The sequence below is a fragment of the Tympanuchus pallidicinctus genome, unplaced genomic scaffold (assembly GCF_026119805.1).
Source record: "Tympanuchus pallidicinctus isolate F22 unplaced genomic scaffold, pur_lepc_1.0 scaffold26, whole genome shotgun sequence".
NCBI lineage: Eukaryota > Metazoa > Chordata > Aves > Galliformes > Phasianidae > Tympanuchus > Tympanuchus pallidicinctus.
The window spans coordinates 6,321,491-6,339,845 of NW_026294743.1; the positions used below are offsets into that span (position 1 = coordinate 6,321,491).

General features: G+C 35.5%; 2 long non-coding RNA genes across 2 annotated transcripts in view; both read right to left on the bottom strand.

Moving 5' to 3' along the window:
* The window catches only part of LOC128084291 (uncharacterized), a 224,677-nt gene that overhangs the window by 44,012 nt on the left and 162,310 nt on the right, over window positions 1–18,355 (bottom strand). The window lies entirely within an intron of this gene.
* Window positions 17,873–18,355, bottom strand: part of LOC128084289 (uncharacterized) — a 102,594-nt gene continuing 102,111 nt past the window's right edge. Inside the window, exon 3 of the long non-coding RNA XR_008208438.1 lies at window positions 17,873–18,051. This is a non-coding gene — a long non-coding RNA (uncharacterized LOC128084289). The remainder of the gene's footprint in view (window positions 18,052–18,355) is intronic.

Consider the following 18,355-nt stretch of genomic DNA (forward strand, 5'->3'; position numbering starts at 1 on the left):
ATCTTTCCATGCACATTTTGGAGTAGATTTCCAGGTATCTGTGTTCATGCAGTGGAAGAGAGAACAACAAATGATCCTTTCTATACTCCTGCACAAAGATGACTTAATAGCAGTTTTCCCCAGGAGCAAATTAGTTGAAAAAGGGACAAGGCCATAGTTCACATGGGGAGTGAGCATAATGGAGCTGCCACCTTGAGGCACGCTGAAAAGGCACTTAGAAAACAGGTTTTTATGAGTGCTTTTCTTGTGATAATTTGAATCAGCACTATTTCCTGTACAGTACTGTTACATGAAGCCACAATTCAGCCACTTTAACTCTGAAGAATAGAGAATTTCAGATTCAATGTTTTCTTCGTCAAAAGCTCTACTTCACCAGCCATAATTTTCTCTTAAGTGTGCGTAATGCCAGCCTACCATCTGCAGGAAAGAGCACTCTGCCTCCTAGAGACTAAATACGTGCAATTTCTTTTCCCCCTCAATTCTTTTGGCATAAAAGCTACGACAGTAAGGACTTTCCCCTAGTAAAACATCCTGTGCACTGTCTTCCTGGCACATTTCAGAAGCAAATGGGATCTACTTTCTTCATATAGCACTCCATGTGAGAAACACCTCAGTATTGATTTAAAATAATATAGAAAGAAAAGAGGTTGCATACTTGCATGTATGCCAGTATACAGACTGTAACTTGTCAAAAAGCCATTGGAATAGAATAAGAAACTCTATGCATGAGAAAGCAAAATCCAATGCAAAAGTTAATGATCTGAATCCTTACCACTACCCAAAGGCACCAGGCAAAATATCTTCTTTACTCATTATTCTTTGTTTTCATAACGTTCTTAAGCAATCATAATTAGAGGTGAAATGGAAATCAGTCATTTGTAAATAATTTGCCCAGAAAATTAATTACTTTATAGGCAGACGCTATAGGTATTACTGCTGGCAACGTGTTTTAATGCTCCTAGGTAGAGTTTATTTTGACCTCTATCTGCCCTCAGGAACAGCCCTGTAGTCTTGCTATTACTATACTCTCTTTGTCATCCTTGTTTCCCATTACTCGTCACTTCAACCTCCTCAACAATTTCTTTATGTATTAACAGCTGTACAATGCACTATGTACAAATGTTGAAACATTAAAAAATCATGCTATCTCAAGTGTATTAACTAGGTTAAATTGTAAGTCAAGTAGGACAGTAAAATACTATTACTGACACCTGAAATTATCTCCTCATACATTTCAAACTTTAGGAAGAAATATTTTTAAAGCAAATAATATCACTAAACCTTACTCTAGTGATCCAAGAGGCTCTAGAAATGATTGCCTCAGTTGCACTATTCTCAGTTTTCTTCCTCTAATTTCTTAAAGTTTTAGAGAAAAATACTAAAAGAAACTGATTAAATAAGCAACCACTTAAACTCTTCTCAATCTCCTCAGTAAACTATACAAATATCTCACAGTATATTATATATGTGACTGGAGAAAGTTACTGACTTTTGTGCTGCAAATTACTGATTGATCAACTGATTTTAAAGCCTTAAAATAATTCCTGCAAAAATATAATCAATGATATTAGGGAGATCTCCACTCCAATAATTTTAACACAAGTTACTGTGTTCTCAAACTTTATACCTATAATAAACGTTTCACCATGAATTCTTTCTCAAAGTTAGCTGATAATTTATCATATAGTTATCAAATAAGAAACTATGCTAAGGTGAGAATAAGTAAGATCTACAGCATTTATTTATTTAGTAGACCAGTCTCTGTTAAAGAAAGATCTCAAATGTGGGGGAGACACAAACATTTCTATACTGATGCAGAATTTTCTTACTTTTCTTTTACTGGAAGAAAAAGCAAAACTTTGCATTCTTTTGAGGTTATGGATACAAAAAGAGACTGCCTGGAGCATGCTTTCCCCTTCTTTTAAGTAAAGCCATTTGGTTTGTCTAACAAATGGAATCCACCCTAAGTTTCCACAAAACAGCAGTTTCTCTTCCTAAGAAATAAAATCACACGCAACATTTACAAAATTTGTTTCAGAAATGAATAGTACAAGGAGAAACCAAACTCAAGAAGTATTAGGTTTTTTGGTTTGTTTGTTTGTGTGTGCATGTGTCTTTTTTTTTTTTTTTTTTTTTTTTCAGGACCAAGAAATCCTGTTAAAAATGGTGGGAAACTGGATCAGCATGAAAATGAAATCATCTGTGGGGTTCTGAGTATACACACATACATAAATATTATGAAAATATTTGGAAGATAACTGAAAAGCTTTCAAAAGAAAATTTGGTATATTTTGTATTGCTATTGTATTGCTAATATTATCATTTATGAAGAGCTTGAGCATTACTTCTTAAATCTGAGAAAGATTTCCCTCATAACCGTAGTACTGCTAGAAGTTCAAATACAGCAGTACTTACTGGTTAACAGCATTGTTTCAAGAGGCTTTAGTGTAGATTGTCTATTGTTTACATAATTCTTTAAAAATTCTTCTTCTGCCTACTCTTGCAAAGCAAATTACCCATGATAGCATGAGTAGTAAACAGTGGGACTGTATAGGAGTTGAGTAATTAGAAGTGTTTTAAGGTCCACCTTGGCTTAGAGGGCTGGACCATAGACAGCTGCTGGTTTTCAGTTTTAGAGGCAAACGGGGGTAAAAACGGTAAAACGAAAAGCATCACGTAAACCCTCATTTTACCATGCTTCTTGATCACAATATGGCAATTGCATTCTTGATTTCTCATTCCTTCTGAAACTGTGATGGTGCATCCTTTAAAAAATAAGACAATATAGGGAATTCGTAATAAGGATGGAGTCTAACTAACAGCTTTAAATGGATATAAAAAAGCTATGTAGGCATTGGCATGAAAAATAAAGATTCTTTGATGTGTGTCATCTTTTCATTTTAGCAATTAAAACAGCTTTTGAAGCTCTTTGGCACTTAATTTAAGCCTATAGAGTATAAAATTATGCCTTCCCTTGCAGATAGACCCATATTTAGAACAAACAAGGTCATAAGGATCAACAGGCTTGAAAAAAAAATGGTAATTTAAGTTTCCAAATATCTAAACTTAATTCCTTTTAGTTAGGAACTTGCCAAAATTATGACATACAATTGTCCAATCAGAACTTGCTTGGTGCTTGTTAACACTTTTTTTTTTTTTTTAAACTCAAACTGGGAGTCAAAGTAACTCTGTTTTTGCGGGGGAAAAACACAAATAGGAATGCCCTATTCTGTCTAACAGTAGATCTGGTAATATGTTATCTGATGGACTTCCCACCAGAAAATCGTTTTCCTATTAAGGCACGCTGAATTCCATCCTTATTAATAATTATTCTGACATCTCTGTACTCAAATGTAAAAAAAAAAAAAAAAGCAAACAAACAAACAAAAAAAAACCCACAAGCCTGTGCTATCTTAAATATGAGAGAATTCAGAACGCTCAACATTAAATTTTTCATTTGAGCATGCCAGTTCAGAGGAATGTAACAAACAGACCTTAAACAATCTGCTATTTCAAAGTCATTATATTTTATAAAGCTATACCAAGAATGACCTTCATATACAATACATATGCACACAGCAATCTTCAGCAATACGTAGTAAAACTTTCACAGTCTAGTCTATCACTAGATACATTAATTCAAAATGCATTTTAGCAGTAATAGTATGCATCTATTAGCCATAACTGCAAACTAATATTTTCTATCATGTCCTTCTCATAGAAAGTTACATGCTGCAAACTGCACACTAAACAAAACTTATCTTTGTGTCCTTTTTACATACAAAATGAGATTTTTAATAGGAGAAAAATTATATCATGAAAATATACTGCCGTTAAATCTCATGCGCACATCCACACACACTAACAAAAATCAAGCTCTTATTTTGCTTCCTAACTACTTTTCTGTACAGTACTGTACTTTAAAAGTGGTAGCAGGAATGTGCTAAATCAGATTTAGCTAACAGGTGCTCTCCAGGCTGTGGACAATTACATCATAAAAATGTATTACAGTGCTCACTCTTGGGAGTAAAGACTTTTGCTGTAATAGTGAAATGTATTATATGAAGTGGAATTTCTAATGAACTTCAACAGAGCTGGTGGCTTGAATGCATAGCGATATATCAGGGGTAGCACCACAAAAGAAAACCTCATAGGAAGAAGATAATTTACTTAGTAGAAACACTTAGGCTTCCCACTGCATACATTTACAACCATAAATCAATTGGACATGTTTCCAGTTTGCATTTTCACTAAGCATTTTTAACTGTTAACGTGGTGGATTTTTTTTTCATTATATAGTTTCATAATCCATTCATACTTCTGAAAAATGAGAAAATGGAGGGGCACACAAAGCTGGAAGACTTAAATGGCTCTTAGAGAAGTACTTCAGCATTGAAAACAATCAAGAGCAAATTGTTTACACAACCTTTGCTCTCAGCACCTCCCATAACAAGTAGTATTAGTAAATGAGTCATGTAAAACCACTTCAACTTAAGGTTGGAAATGAGGGGAAAATTTTCCTTGTAAATTCATATTTGAGCTTTTTCCAGTTAAGTTACCATGCTGAGTAACTTGGAGTTTGAGTTTTGTTTTATCTTTTTAATTTAAATGTTTGCAAGTGAATAAAGTAATACTTTTGGATTAGCAGCTTTAATTCCCTTGATGAGACTTATTTTCTTCAGTAAGAATTTTGAAGACCGAAATATCTTTTATATTCTCTACTTAAAAAGAAATACACTAAATTTCCTTACTTTTAACTGAAGATATTCATTTTAGTTGGCATAATTGCCTATTTCTTTGCTTTTCAATTATTTCACATTTTGTACATGAGTTTTTTTTTTTCTTCTTTAGGTTTCATTGACCTTAACGTTAGGTATTGTTTCAAAGGCGATTTAAAAATGTCTTCTCAGTAGGTATGAGTGAAGTACTTCCTCTGCACAACTGTTAGCATAGCTGAGGTCTAATCTTCCACGTCTCCCTTAAATCCTCTGCTTATAACATACACTTTATATTAGTTTTTATCATACTTACACCCTATGTGCTTTATTTGCTCACAGTTCTTCATTCCATCTAATGTTTTTCTGTCTCACCGGACTGTAAGAACTGTATGGGCTTCCAATACTTTGATTTGTTGCTGCCAGGTACTAAGTTCAATACATCATTTGTGGAAAAGCCAATAATGAACATGTTATCATCCATATTTCTACTTATGCTGAAAAAATACAAACAAGCAGATACAACTGTAACATCAATATGAAAGACCTAGCAATTTCATCTTTAATTTTCCAGCAGGTGCTTCACAAATACCCACTTACATGCCATTGTAAGTGAGGTAATGCAAATGAATTTTCCATGTGTTTACTCAGATTTACATAACTTTGTGTGATACAAAGTAAAACAATATCTGTTTTCTTTTAAAATGTAATCTAAAGGTTAAATATAATCTCACGCCACAATGCAAACAACAAAGCAGAAATCCTAACACTTCTAAGCATGATTTCTCTCTCAAGAGAATAGTTGTCAGTAGGAATATTAAGACTCTTCAGTCACAGAACATCTATCTATCTGGCATTTGGTGCATACTACCAGCTAAAGCAATCTGACAAAATAGAAAAGGTAGTTTAAAGAAAGATGGCAGCTAGAAAGCAAGGCAGAAATCTAACCTGATATGATGGTCTCCTCAGCCAAGCACATCCAGTGCTGGTGCATTCTCACTCCAGATTTAACCCAATCGACTTTAAAGCTACTTCATTAAAGGCCATCATTAAGGTATAATTGCAACTACAAACAGAGAATTCTTGTATATTTTATCAATATGCGTTCATTTTCACTTCATTTTATTTGATTTGTATACCTGTAGTAAGCCTCACCTAGCTTGAGGCTCTCCTATCATCACTCCTCACTGAACAGTAACAATGAGCTGGAAGTTACTCCTTCAGCTAATGTTCTGGCAAATGCTTTTCTTGAAATATTTAGTTTTTCGGGCAAGACTTGAATCCATAAAAAGTTGTCTTGATTTATAAGCCATTTGCCCCCATGTAATAGTTTGCACTGCTCCAACCATCTCTTGATCAGTCAATGAGAGGCATGTTCAAAAAAATTTACCCTGCTGTATTTCAGGAGTCTTGTTTTGTAGAATTTATTTGCTTGGCTTTATTATTTGGATAGGAATCACAACATACCATTTTGCAGAGAAAACACAAATTTAAAAAAATCTTTGTCTGCTGGGTAGGTGGCAACACAGATGTTGCTACTTCAGTACAGACTTAGCAATTTAGTTTTCTAATCTGTGTGTAACATTTATTTTCTAAAAATAGGTCTTGTAACAGTAAAAAAAAAAAAATGTTGATTATGTTGATTAGAAGCAATTGAAAACCTGTCCAGTCATTTGGAAAGAAGTGAAATAGTGGTCACAAGAACATTTCAAGCAAAACACAAGGAGAAAAACACACACACACACAAACGCAAAGCTACAGTATTTTAGATACTTCTCTATTTTTCCATTATTCTCTAGTTTTACCATTATTCTGCTCATTCTATTCTGCTTTACTAATGAATTTCAATTAACTATCATTACTTAATGCTTACCATAATAAAACAGTAATTTTGAGAAGAGAACAAAGATAGAATATGACAGTTAAAGGAAAATTGAAAAGGTTACCAGAAAAAGAAGCTCTCAGAGCGTTTTTTTGTTTTGTTTTGATTTGGTTTTCTGTTTTGTTTTGTTTTTGCTCTGGAATGGCTTCCAACTTCTTGTGAGAGCTTAATATTTTTTTCCAAAGAAGTTTTATCTGTTTTAATATAATTAAGTACTGAGTATGCTTTTCATTTGTAATTACTAAGTTCAACACAATCACAGGTTAAAAATCTTACCAGTTGAGGTAAATTAAGAAAGGTCACTGCTAAGGATGGAGATGCTCGTTTGCAGTCTCTATACATTTCAGGAAAGAGAAAGGAATTGTTCAACTAGAATTCTAAACTGCATATAAATGACCTTCCAGACATTTTGTCTTCTTTGAAATAAAAGGGTACATATCAGAAAAGATATTTCTTAACATGCTTTTCAAGTGTTCACTGGATTTCATATCTTATATTCAATTAAAATTGGGATATTTAATGCTCTGAAGGAAACACAACATCACTTTCTTGATGAACACAGAATCACAAAGGTTGGAAAAGATCACTAAAATCATCTAGTTCAACAATGTATGGCTACATCAATTTCACAATTTATATAACATGTATTAATTTTAGTGCTTTGGCAATTCTCCAAGTTGGACATCTTCCACAATTTCTACATTTATCCACATTTGTTCAATATCTACTTCCTGTAGTGGAAATAGTTTTCAGCTGTTCTGTCTTGAAAAGATCAATAGGGATTTATATATTAATTTTTAAATTGTAAATCCCAACTATATTTCAGCTCTTTTCCATGTTCAGTTTCTTTATGTCACTTTAAGACAAATCATGTTGCACTGCTTTGTATGGATATAACAGATCTAGCACTGACATTGAAAATTACTGAAGAAAATTAAATATTCACCAAGTTTGTAAGAACTTCATCAGAAGTGCACCATTTAAAAATTCAGCTAGCAAAGACTTTAAAAGACTGATTGTTCTCTTGGGAGTCACGCATCCCACAAAACAGTTGGAAAGTTCAAAAGCAGCATGAGAATTTCTTACTGATAGCACATACTGCATGGAGAATGACAACTCTTACTGCCTGCATGAGAATACCACATACTTGCCACACTGGTGCATTCTACCATATTTGAGGGATGTTAGGTCCTTTCTTCTGGACCAAAAGATCAAAGGGAATGTCTGCCCTTTATGCACTGTACTCTTTTCCTCAAATTGAAACTCAACTCCAAATGGCAGCTCAAGGTCATACAGTGGTATGCATACAAAAATAGAAAATTAAATTTTATCTTGAAAAAAACCAAAAAAACTCATTGAGTGATATCATCCACATACAAACTAACATTAAGACATCTTACCAAAAGCAATCTGTCTGCAAAATGTGTGAATAATTTGTTGCATTATTAAAAAAAAAAAAAAAAAGAAAGCAAAGTGTAAGCATTTGTTCTATGGAGAAAAGTCCAAAATTTTCCAGAAAACTTAAAGCACATGAAAAACAGTTCTTACAGAGTTTGTGCTGACTTCACTACATTTATTCTCTTGACACTGTCAACAAGAAGTACAATAAATGAGCATGAATAGAAAACAGGGCTGGATTTAGACTGACGTCTCCAGCGTATGACAAAATACACATTAATTGATCACAAACATATTAGAAGAAATTCTCAAGAATAAAATATAATTTTGAAAAAGAAACAATATATTTTAAGAGAAGACAAATGTTAGATCAAGCCAGGGATGGTAGCCATTTCACAGCTATTCTTCAATCCCACTATACAAGCATATATATTCTACAGAAAATATCTTGAAACCTTGGTTTCTACTAGGTTAAAACTTTGCAGATCTTGCAGAGAAAACAAACGCTGCTGTCCGCAATGGCTAAAATCTTATACTCAAGTCAGGTTTCACAGCACAAAATAGCAGCCTCTTAAGTACGTGCAACTACCACCATAAAAGTTAAATATAAGTTAAAATCAATACCAAGTATTACACTTGGAAGCAAATGAAGCAGTGGAAGCAAATTAAGTTTATGGAGTTCTAATTTAATGTTCACTACGCAATAAGCTCTTCAGAAAGTACATTAGTGCCCAATGTGGAGGTGACAAAGATAGAGTTGATTTTAGTGAAGTCTATATTCAAGACAAATTGTCAAGACCCTCTAGAGACTCAAAGATAAAAGGCTGGGCACTTGGCCACTACTTCTGCGATTGAGATAGCTACAAAGATTCTTCTAAGCTAAAAGTTACTTCCTTCCTTTTACACAACCATGGACATAATCTTTCAAGCTTTGATCAGTAAAATCATTGTGTCAGAAAAATATTCAGAGTATTCTTTAAAATGTCTTTCAAAAAAATGCATGAAACATTTATTGTCTACTCAAGATAGTCATCTCCTAGGGAGCTTGATCTTAAGACCTGCAACTTTGGGCCAGCCTCTGCCTCAGGGTCAAAATTCCACCATCTTTCCAGATCTATTCCACAGAGAGAAAACAAAATACAGCAAGACAAAATTGCTTTTTGCTCATTTTCTTTGCCAATATTGGAAACACAGCATCTTGCCCAAAGGAATCACTTTATGGGTAAGTAATGGGTAAGTAAGAAGAAGCCCATACAAAACTCACAAATTTAGTTTGAACTTATAGTCCCCTATGAGGCTACTTGGATGGTTTTTACTAGAAAGGTAACATACATGAAATGACATTTAACTCTTAAAATAAAGAAAAATAAAGGATTGCCTAGAATAACTAAAAAACAGAATTTATGGCAACAAGAAGTTTGAGGAAAGTGAGTTTTGCAGTAAAAAATTGATTAATGTGCCTTCAAAATTTTACGCATATCAGAGTAAGCAATTCCATCCACCATGTTAGCACTTTCAGTGTAAGGGGAACAAAGATAGGGTTTCTTTTGATCTCTGCTGTTGAATTTCTGATGTCTGTCTACATCATCCTTCCTACAGAGGAACTAATGAAAAGGAACAGAAGCCCTATCCTGAGTTGGCTATTATTCTCTTTTTTTTTCTTTTTTTCTTTTTTTCTTTTTGAATTAAGGGACGAAATATCAGAGGAGATTTCTGTCACATTCAAGTACCAGACTTTGAAGGGCTGTTTAAATTGAACAGAATTTCTCACTTTTTCTCTATATTTTCCCCCATTAATATATATAATGAATATATAGATATAGCAGCACGTCACAATCTAAGGACTGATTTTTATTTGTTTTGGCATGCAATCTTATTATGTCATTTAACTGCCAAGAGAAAAAAAACCACATTCTTAATGGAGCCTATGTTCAGTTTTACAGCTGTTACAGGCATGCACAAGGTGTTATCTCAGTGTGTGTGCACAAGGAATTTCAGTCATTTAAAAACCCCCAGTCAGCATGATTAAGTTGTTGCATTAAAAGCAACAAAAGCCTTTCAAACTGTTAATAACGTACAAAGATTTGAGGCACTATGAAAAGCAATACACACAAAGTCAAACAGCCTGGATAATGCTGAAGAGGAAGCTAACCCATAAATAAATTACTTGGGCAGGCAAAGAACAAATCCACAGAGAGAGGTGGTAACATATTGTCAGAAGACAGCTTCAGGCAAAATAGGTGAAAATCACAAAGAAAAGACATGAGGCACCGAAAGGGAAACAAAATTGCAGAGGAGAAGCAAAAGCAAAGTCCTAATAGTCATTCTGACTAGGACAAGTTGACAGCATGCCAACAGAATTAGGATCTAATCAGTCTGCAGGGCTGAGGACTGTTTCCAAGAAGTAGAATCAGATAAATGGAATGTATGAGGGGGAAAAGAAAGAAAAAAAAAAAAAAAAAGAAAGAAAAAAAAAAAGGAACAAACTGTTTTTGAAGAAAATGTTATGTTCCTGCCAAAAGACTCTTGACACAGAAAGAGTGAGACAGAATTTATGTGGGTACATGACAGTTGGGCCATAATCTCCTCCTTTTGCACTGATGATAAGGTTACCACAATTTCTAAGACTACCTTTCGAAGATACAGAGCAGTGCTTGTCCACGTCAAGTAAGCAGACTAAATGATCCACACACAGGAACACCAGCAGACACAGGTAACTCCAGTCAGCAGTAAAATGCAAATGATTTTATAAAACATATGTCACCTTACAGAAGGAAAGTGGATTGAAAAAGTGTAAATAATAACAGCCTTGCACCTGTGAGATACATTGCAGTGCAAAACTACACCAATCTACGCAGTTCTCCAGTTTTTAAAATTACATTCTTGCAAAAATCCCAAATGAAAACTCATCGTCATTGACTAGTTTAAGCAGATGTTTAACTTTAGTCTCAAATCTACTGCCTGCTTCACTATGTCTTATTTTTTTCTTCTTGGAAAGCAGTATTAATAGTCATAGAACAGCCTCAAATCATTTTAATTTCACAGAGAAACAGCAAAAGCAATTATTTCAATGTTTGCATAACCATGAATGTGAGAACTACCAGTAAGCGGCTAAGTCATGACCCACAAGTAGTTATCAGCCACAACAGAAAACAAGTCCTAACATATTGAATTAGGATGCTATAGAAGCAGATTGTACTCAAGTTCTGAAGATCATGCCACTTTTATTTGGGTACTGTCCTTGTTTCAGCCAGGACAGAGCTGATTTGCTAGACAGACCCTGGCTTAAAGCCAAAGCAACACAACAATGGTTCACTTCTTGCTGAGCAGTGCTGTACAGAGCCAAGGACCTTTCAGCTTTTCAGCTTTCGTACTGTCCTGCCAGCAATGGCGCTATGGGACACAAGGAGCTATTAGGGAACAGAACAAGGACAGCTGACCTAAACTGACCAAAGGGATATTCCACGACAAGTGATATCATAGTGAAAAACTATAGAACTGAGGAAAATTGGCTGGGGGGGCTGCCAGTTCTAGGTTACGAAATTGGTCAGCAGTGGTGAGCAATTGCTTTGTGGATCACTTGTTTTAACGATGTATACACACACAAACATGCTGTTATTATTATAATTTCTCTCTTCCTTTTCTTTCTTAGTAAATAGTCCTTTCTTAGACTCAAAGTTCAACCTTTTCCTTTTCTGATTCTCTCCCTCATCACTCTGGGAGGGGAGAGCGAGCAAATGAAGTGTGGCATTTAGCTGCTGATCAGGTTAAATTACAACAGGTGCTTAACTGTAAATCCAAATTCAGGATTGATTGAGCTTTTATATATGTATTTTGCTCCAAAAGTAACGCTTCTTGTTTGTTGCCACAGATACAAAGAGTACAATCACACTATTTGATAGAGCTCACACTCAGCTGCAAAGCACTAGTTTTCAACTTAGGAACCACCCTGAGCTATGCACTTTCACCACCTTTGATCAAGAGCCTGCATGTCACACTCATAAACATCAGCATCAGAGGAAGTGACCACTGTCGCTGCTGTCACTGCTGAAATGCACCACCCTCCACTGCACTGTGCTCACACCCACTATTTGGTTTCCACAAACTAGGAAACCACTGATGAATACAGTAAGTGCCATTTTTTTCCACATGGAGAAATTCAGTGACACATATTTTCTCCATCCACACTTCCATGCCAGATGACATTCTGTCAGCGTGCCCCTCTGTTGCCATTTGTTACATGGCAACAATGTGTAATAGAATGTTGACAGGTAGGTTCAGCTAAACTACTGCTAAAGCACCAATATCTGCCCTTGACATCACGGGCCAACATAATAAAACAGGAGGGATTGCTTTTGGAGCAGCCCTTTTACACTCTTTCTTACTATAGGAACACCAAGGCATGCATGCCCAGATTTTTTACTGAATTGCAGCTATCTCCCAACTGAAGATATTCCAGTGATTACGGCTGTTGTAGCAAAATTAAATGGCACGTTGAATACTTTTTATAGTACATATACTTTATAGTATCTTAGATACAGTTCTATGATAAAATTAATTTTAAAAAATGAAACTTTAAAAACAAATATTTTAACAATAGAAAATAAAGTATCAAGTGCTGTAACCATGCAGCCCTGCAGTACAGTATTGCTGTAGCCAAACAGGCAATAAGCTTCATACGGAATTTGCACAGCCTCAGGACTGATGCCTGCCAGATCGGCTTTTCCTGAACTCCTCTCAACCTCCTGCAGCTCTGGTGTCAATGGCTAATTTATTTTATTTCTGTGCATCTTCATGAGCTACGACGACACGTTGATAAAGATACCAACTAAAAGAAGTTATTTCATGGAGCATGAGACTCTTGAGGCTCTAACAAAACAAGGCAGAGCAGAGGAACCCAAGTCAGGTATGAATACAGTGGCTTTAGGACCTAGAGACAGAAGACTCAGCCCAGGACACTGTAGGTATCAGAGAGCAGAGATAGGACAGGGAGGAACTGCAACTGTAGACAACCTATACATGGTCAGCAAAAGAGACGTAAACCTGGAGCAGGGCAAATCTGGTTTTGGAAACAACAGAGAAAACAAAGAAATGGCATCTAACATATATACAAGGCAACATGTAAAGCAAATTCAGCTGTCACATGGAACTGCAGATCAGTGAAAGAGGAGGGTGACTGGATTATCACTTCTTTTCAACCTAGGCCATTCCATGATTCTATGATTCTATGACTCTCAGCGCATGGATCAAGAGGGAAGAAAGGGATGCCACTGACATGAACAACCTGCTATTCCTCCCTGTGAAGGATTCTGGATGCTGTTGACTTGTGATGGCCCAGCATCAGCTTTGGAAGGGAGGAGCACAGTACAATGAAACTGGGCAGAAACCAAGAAACACGTGCAAAAAAATGAACTGCATTATTATTCCATATTTTCTATAACAATTCCATAACAATTAGGTCTAGAATAACAGTGATTAGATTCTGATTATTTGAATTACAATAACAGTAAATCTTTACCTACCACAAACAACATTTCAAATGCAACATCACATAAGAGATGCAAATTTGCAGTTACTTTTCCTATAATTAAAAGTCATTATGGATTTGGATGACAGACTCTTCATAACATTACATAAACGTTAAATAGTGAGCTCACGTGTTTCAAGTGGTGCCACAAGTACTGGAAGAAGGAAGTGAGCATAGCTGGTCTTTTTGGGAACTGGTACATCCATAGACTCATGACATAACAAACTCCTTCAGTGGGAGGAGGATTTAACTGTTTCATTGGAAAACTATAGATTTAACTATTCTTTCCGCTACTTCTGATGAAGGCTATTATCATCCTAAAATGACTCTTAAAAGAACACTGGAAAGTATAAACAAAACAAATGTAAGCATATTTTGTGCTGTTTTTGTTTTGGTTTGGTTTTGATTCTGAAGTTGTAAAATGAATCTTGTATGACAAAATACAAGAAAGGATACAGAAACACAGCCTGTATAACTGCATTCAGAGACGATACTTCCTTACACCTGGGAAATGCTCTTAGGTAGTAAATCTTTCAGCCATCATTTTCCTCCACTGTTTTGGTGGTCAGGGCACAGCGTAGAAGTCAGCACTGACTTAGTTCTTGAACTCCAGCCTTTATAGCAATGCCTGTGTGTCCTAACATATTTAAGAACAAGTGCATTGCAAAAAGAGAAACTACTGCTCTCTAAGCAGACTCCTTCATTTCCCCTTGAATACCAGCCATCTTCTCAATATTATTAAGGTATTTAACTGATCCTGGATATTCACTATCAGAAATAATTAACAGATTCAAATATTCTAAAAATTAACAAAATCTAAGAACATAACATCACAGAAATAATTCAGGCTTTTCAAGTTGCCACCCTAAAATGAGCACTGTTGCCATTAGAGTTGCTAGTTTAAGTTCCTTTACTCATAAAATGGGAAGGTCCTTCCTTATCAGAGAACTATGAAGACAAAAATGAGTGATGGCTTTGGAGTGGTTTGATACAAGATATTGCAGAAGGAACAAAAGGCAAACCAACACTGTTGACGATGCGTACCAACTACAAGACTATCCTGCTGAAGTCCTCCCAAGTAATGCACAAGCCAAACCTCCACCATAGTATCTTGAACACTCGCATAGCATCAGAAAGTCAAAAGCAAGCTTGTCCTAGGTGAGCCTTAGGTAGCAGGGTTGCACTAGGATTGCTCAGAGACTAAAAATTGTAGTAGAGCAAGACTGGGATAAATCACAACGAAACATATTATTAAACAGGTGAGATTCAGCTTTTTACAGTCTACTCAGTATTTTGGAATAATAAAAGGTCAAGAAGAAAAAAGCTATGCTGCATTCATACTCCCATAATTAATACTTCTAAGGGACTGATTTTGAATCTACTTATAATAGCAGATATTAGTTCTCATATTTTCTAACGTATCTGTGCTTGACTTGGTGTTTTAGCAATAGTTCTGTATGCAAAATATATATACCTATCTACATCTAAACTAATCTGTTCAGTTTGTTATACTAAAAAATAAAAAAATATAGCAGGTGTGTACTTTTCTCTGTGAAAGACTAACAAATTTCAGGAATTTAATGCAGTGTTTTTCATATCTGGCAATACTGCATTTTACAATAAAGCACTATAATTCAATTCCTCATATTTTACAAAGAGATTATGAAGAAAATAGAAAAATATTTTTCTGTAGCTGAACATCTCTCTGTTTATCTTATAATTATAGATGAGTCTTCGATTTATTTAAGACATGAACCAACTGCATACTCAACTACTGGCCATCCACTGAGAGTACTGCTATGTGTGTATATCTGGTTTGGGAAAAACCCCTAATTCCTCAGGGAATTATAAAAAAAAAAAAAAAAAGCTGCAAGAGAAATTGAAGGCATTTTAAATATGGCAGCTTCTGAAACTGTCAAGCTGTGTAAAGTAAATACAGGAAGATGTTACAGTTGGGTTATTGTGACAGAGCACTGAGATTTTCACCCTGTATGGCAGATCATCTGGGATCTGATTCCTAAGGATGTACTGGGTTAGGATGCAGCATGCAGGCTTGCTGCAGCAAAGAATCTGCTTTGACTAATGAGCAGAATAGCAAAAAGAAAATGAGATCTGACAGTTCCTTGATACTAAATGGTGTGACCTAAGCCCATAGCTGTCAAGGTTTTTGCACTGCCAGGAGGGAGATCTGGGGAGTTTGGAGCAAGAGAAACAACTATAATGATTTAGGCTTAACCTCAGCGGTGCCCTGAACTATTATTTAATGATGACTTACCTTAGAGTATGCTAGTTAAATATTTTGATAAATGGAAGAAATAAAAGTTACTGGTCCCAACAGTTTCATTGTACATAAAAAAAAAAAAAAGAAATAGTTGATAAAACAGCATGAAATGGCAGGTAGTAGCATATAATTATTCCCCTGGTGACAGGAAATAAAACGGGCAGTGTAGATCTACTAAAAGGTGTAATTATCTCTAGGTACCAGGCCCACATGAGACATTATCTAACATCTGCAAAAAGCTATAACATTGTCTGTTTTCACCTGTTGCATTTGTAGCAAATATCGCAAGAAAACAAAAAGCAATATCCGGTTATTGCACAAGAATAAAGGAAAAATAAAATAAAACAACATATGAGATTTGTGTAGGACACTGAATAAAAGCTGATATGACATGTTAGACTCACTAGGCAAGGAGTCCAATTAAATATGCATGGTATTCTTCAAGAAATGTACTACATCTTATATGCGCTCAGAGGTACAGTGAAAATATTCTGCTATGTGCCTGACAACCAAGAAGTTACCCAAGGCCCTTACACAGCTGCCTTGCTGTCCTCTGACACACTGCACTGATAATAATCATGACATTCTACACAAACCCAATCACGTCCATCAGTCCTGGCTCCTCTCCCATCTGCTCAGCACACTTTGGTATCCTACAGATACCTTGCATGTTAAATCAGGCATGCCTCAGTATTTTTAATCAATTAATTTTTAAGATCAGATTCATCACTACCAAGAAGATACCAGCAAAAAGAATGTTAAAAAAAGAAAAAAAATAATAATAATTTTTATGCTCTTTACGTGAATGTGAAAATGGAGACATGATACTAAGTGACATCTATCAACATCCTCAGATGAGATAGGACATGCATCTCCTATCAAAGGAATATCTTTGTTTAGCTGGTTGTGCCTACAAAATCAGAAGTATTTACATGATCTGCAGAAAAAGGAGCTTTCAGCAATGAATGTTAATCAATAACCTCAAGAATACTTGAAATGCCTAGGAAACAATGCTGATGAGTGAAAAAAAAAAACAACCTTGCTTTCTTTCTCCCATTAAAATACAAAAAAATGCATAGAGAATTTCACCTCAAGTTATATTAATTTCAAAATTGACTTCAGACATTTGCATTTAATTTTTTAAACCCTTGCAACAGATGTCAACTCAAGCATGTTAACATAGCCCTCTTTCAGTGATCCTAACACACAGACAGCTTTACACATTATCCCAGTGTGATTTAGAACAAAGTCCTGCAAAATTCAGTTGTAAAGCTTTTGATATTACAAGGAGCTCTCACTTGGTATATCTGGGGGAGAACTGTATTTATTTATTTCTTTAACTGTTATTGCACAATGTATTTTATAAAAAAAAGGATGCACTGTGCTGTATGTACTTTGGACTTCACAGGGAATAATCTTCCAATCTGAAGCCTCAGTGAAAGGGTAGTAATTAGTCAACAAAAGGATTGTTAATTTCATAATTCCAGACTTTTACACTTGATTTTTTTTGTTTCTCAATATAAAGTCTCTAGAGCATCAGTTTCTCCTCAGATACTTAGATGAACTGGAAAATATCACCTTCTAAAGGAGGTATATTCTTGTTTATTGACATAGCCAATAGAGTAGCAGGTAAGTAATAAAACCACTACTGGCTTTGCAAAAAAAAAAAAACAACAACCAACCAACCAAACAAACAAACAAAAAAAAACAACACAAAACAAACACATAGCAAGTGCATGTGACACCAATTAACAGCAGGTTTTTGAAGAATGTTAGCTTGACAAGTCATTGACAAGTACTGGAAACGTAAGTCTCAAGAATATATGAGACATGACAGAGGCAGCACTAGTTCTCCCACCCTTCCTTCCCAATACTCTTCAACCTTGACTTACCATATTCTGTGGAAAAAATGCATTTTCTATGCCTACTCCACAGTTGTTAGCTGTGAGCAACCACCAGCAGGCCTGCTGGCTAGTGCCAATTTTGACAGTGGATTATGTCGTGAAATGACATTTGGGTTTTGTCCTTGCTCAATAGCAAACAGTGTTAAGGAAGTAGGTCACAAGACAAATTCCTAGTATAGGAAGAAGACGAGTTTTATGAGCAAGCAGCTTTAATCTGTCCTTTTCTTTTAGGTTATGTTTGCTTACCAGGGGGAAATAAAGAGGGAGGAAAAAGTTTACTTGCCTGAAAGGAAGGAGCTTGTGTACAGAGTGGAAAAGATTTGATTGCCTTCAAGTAAAAGTGCCTATTAGAAAAAAAAGAACGTCAGAGAGGAGCTGATCCTCTTGCTTCAAAAGTCCTGTCAGCTTCTAAAAAAAGATTTTACCTGCCAGGATTCAGCTTACCAAATTTTCTGCCAAGTGCTGGAGAAAAAAATGCTGAAACAAGGTCTCCACCACTACTTCAGCTAGTATCACACAAGCAAAACAGAGCCAGCCATTAATTGTGGCACAACGGCCTCTAACTTGAAAAAAAAATCACCCTGCTTCTTCACACACTGCTTTCAAGGCAATCTTGGAAAGTGAAGGTGTTACCGGAGGTGATAATCT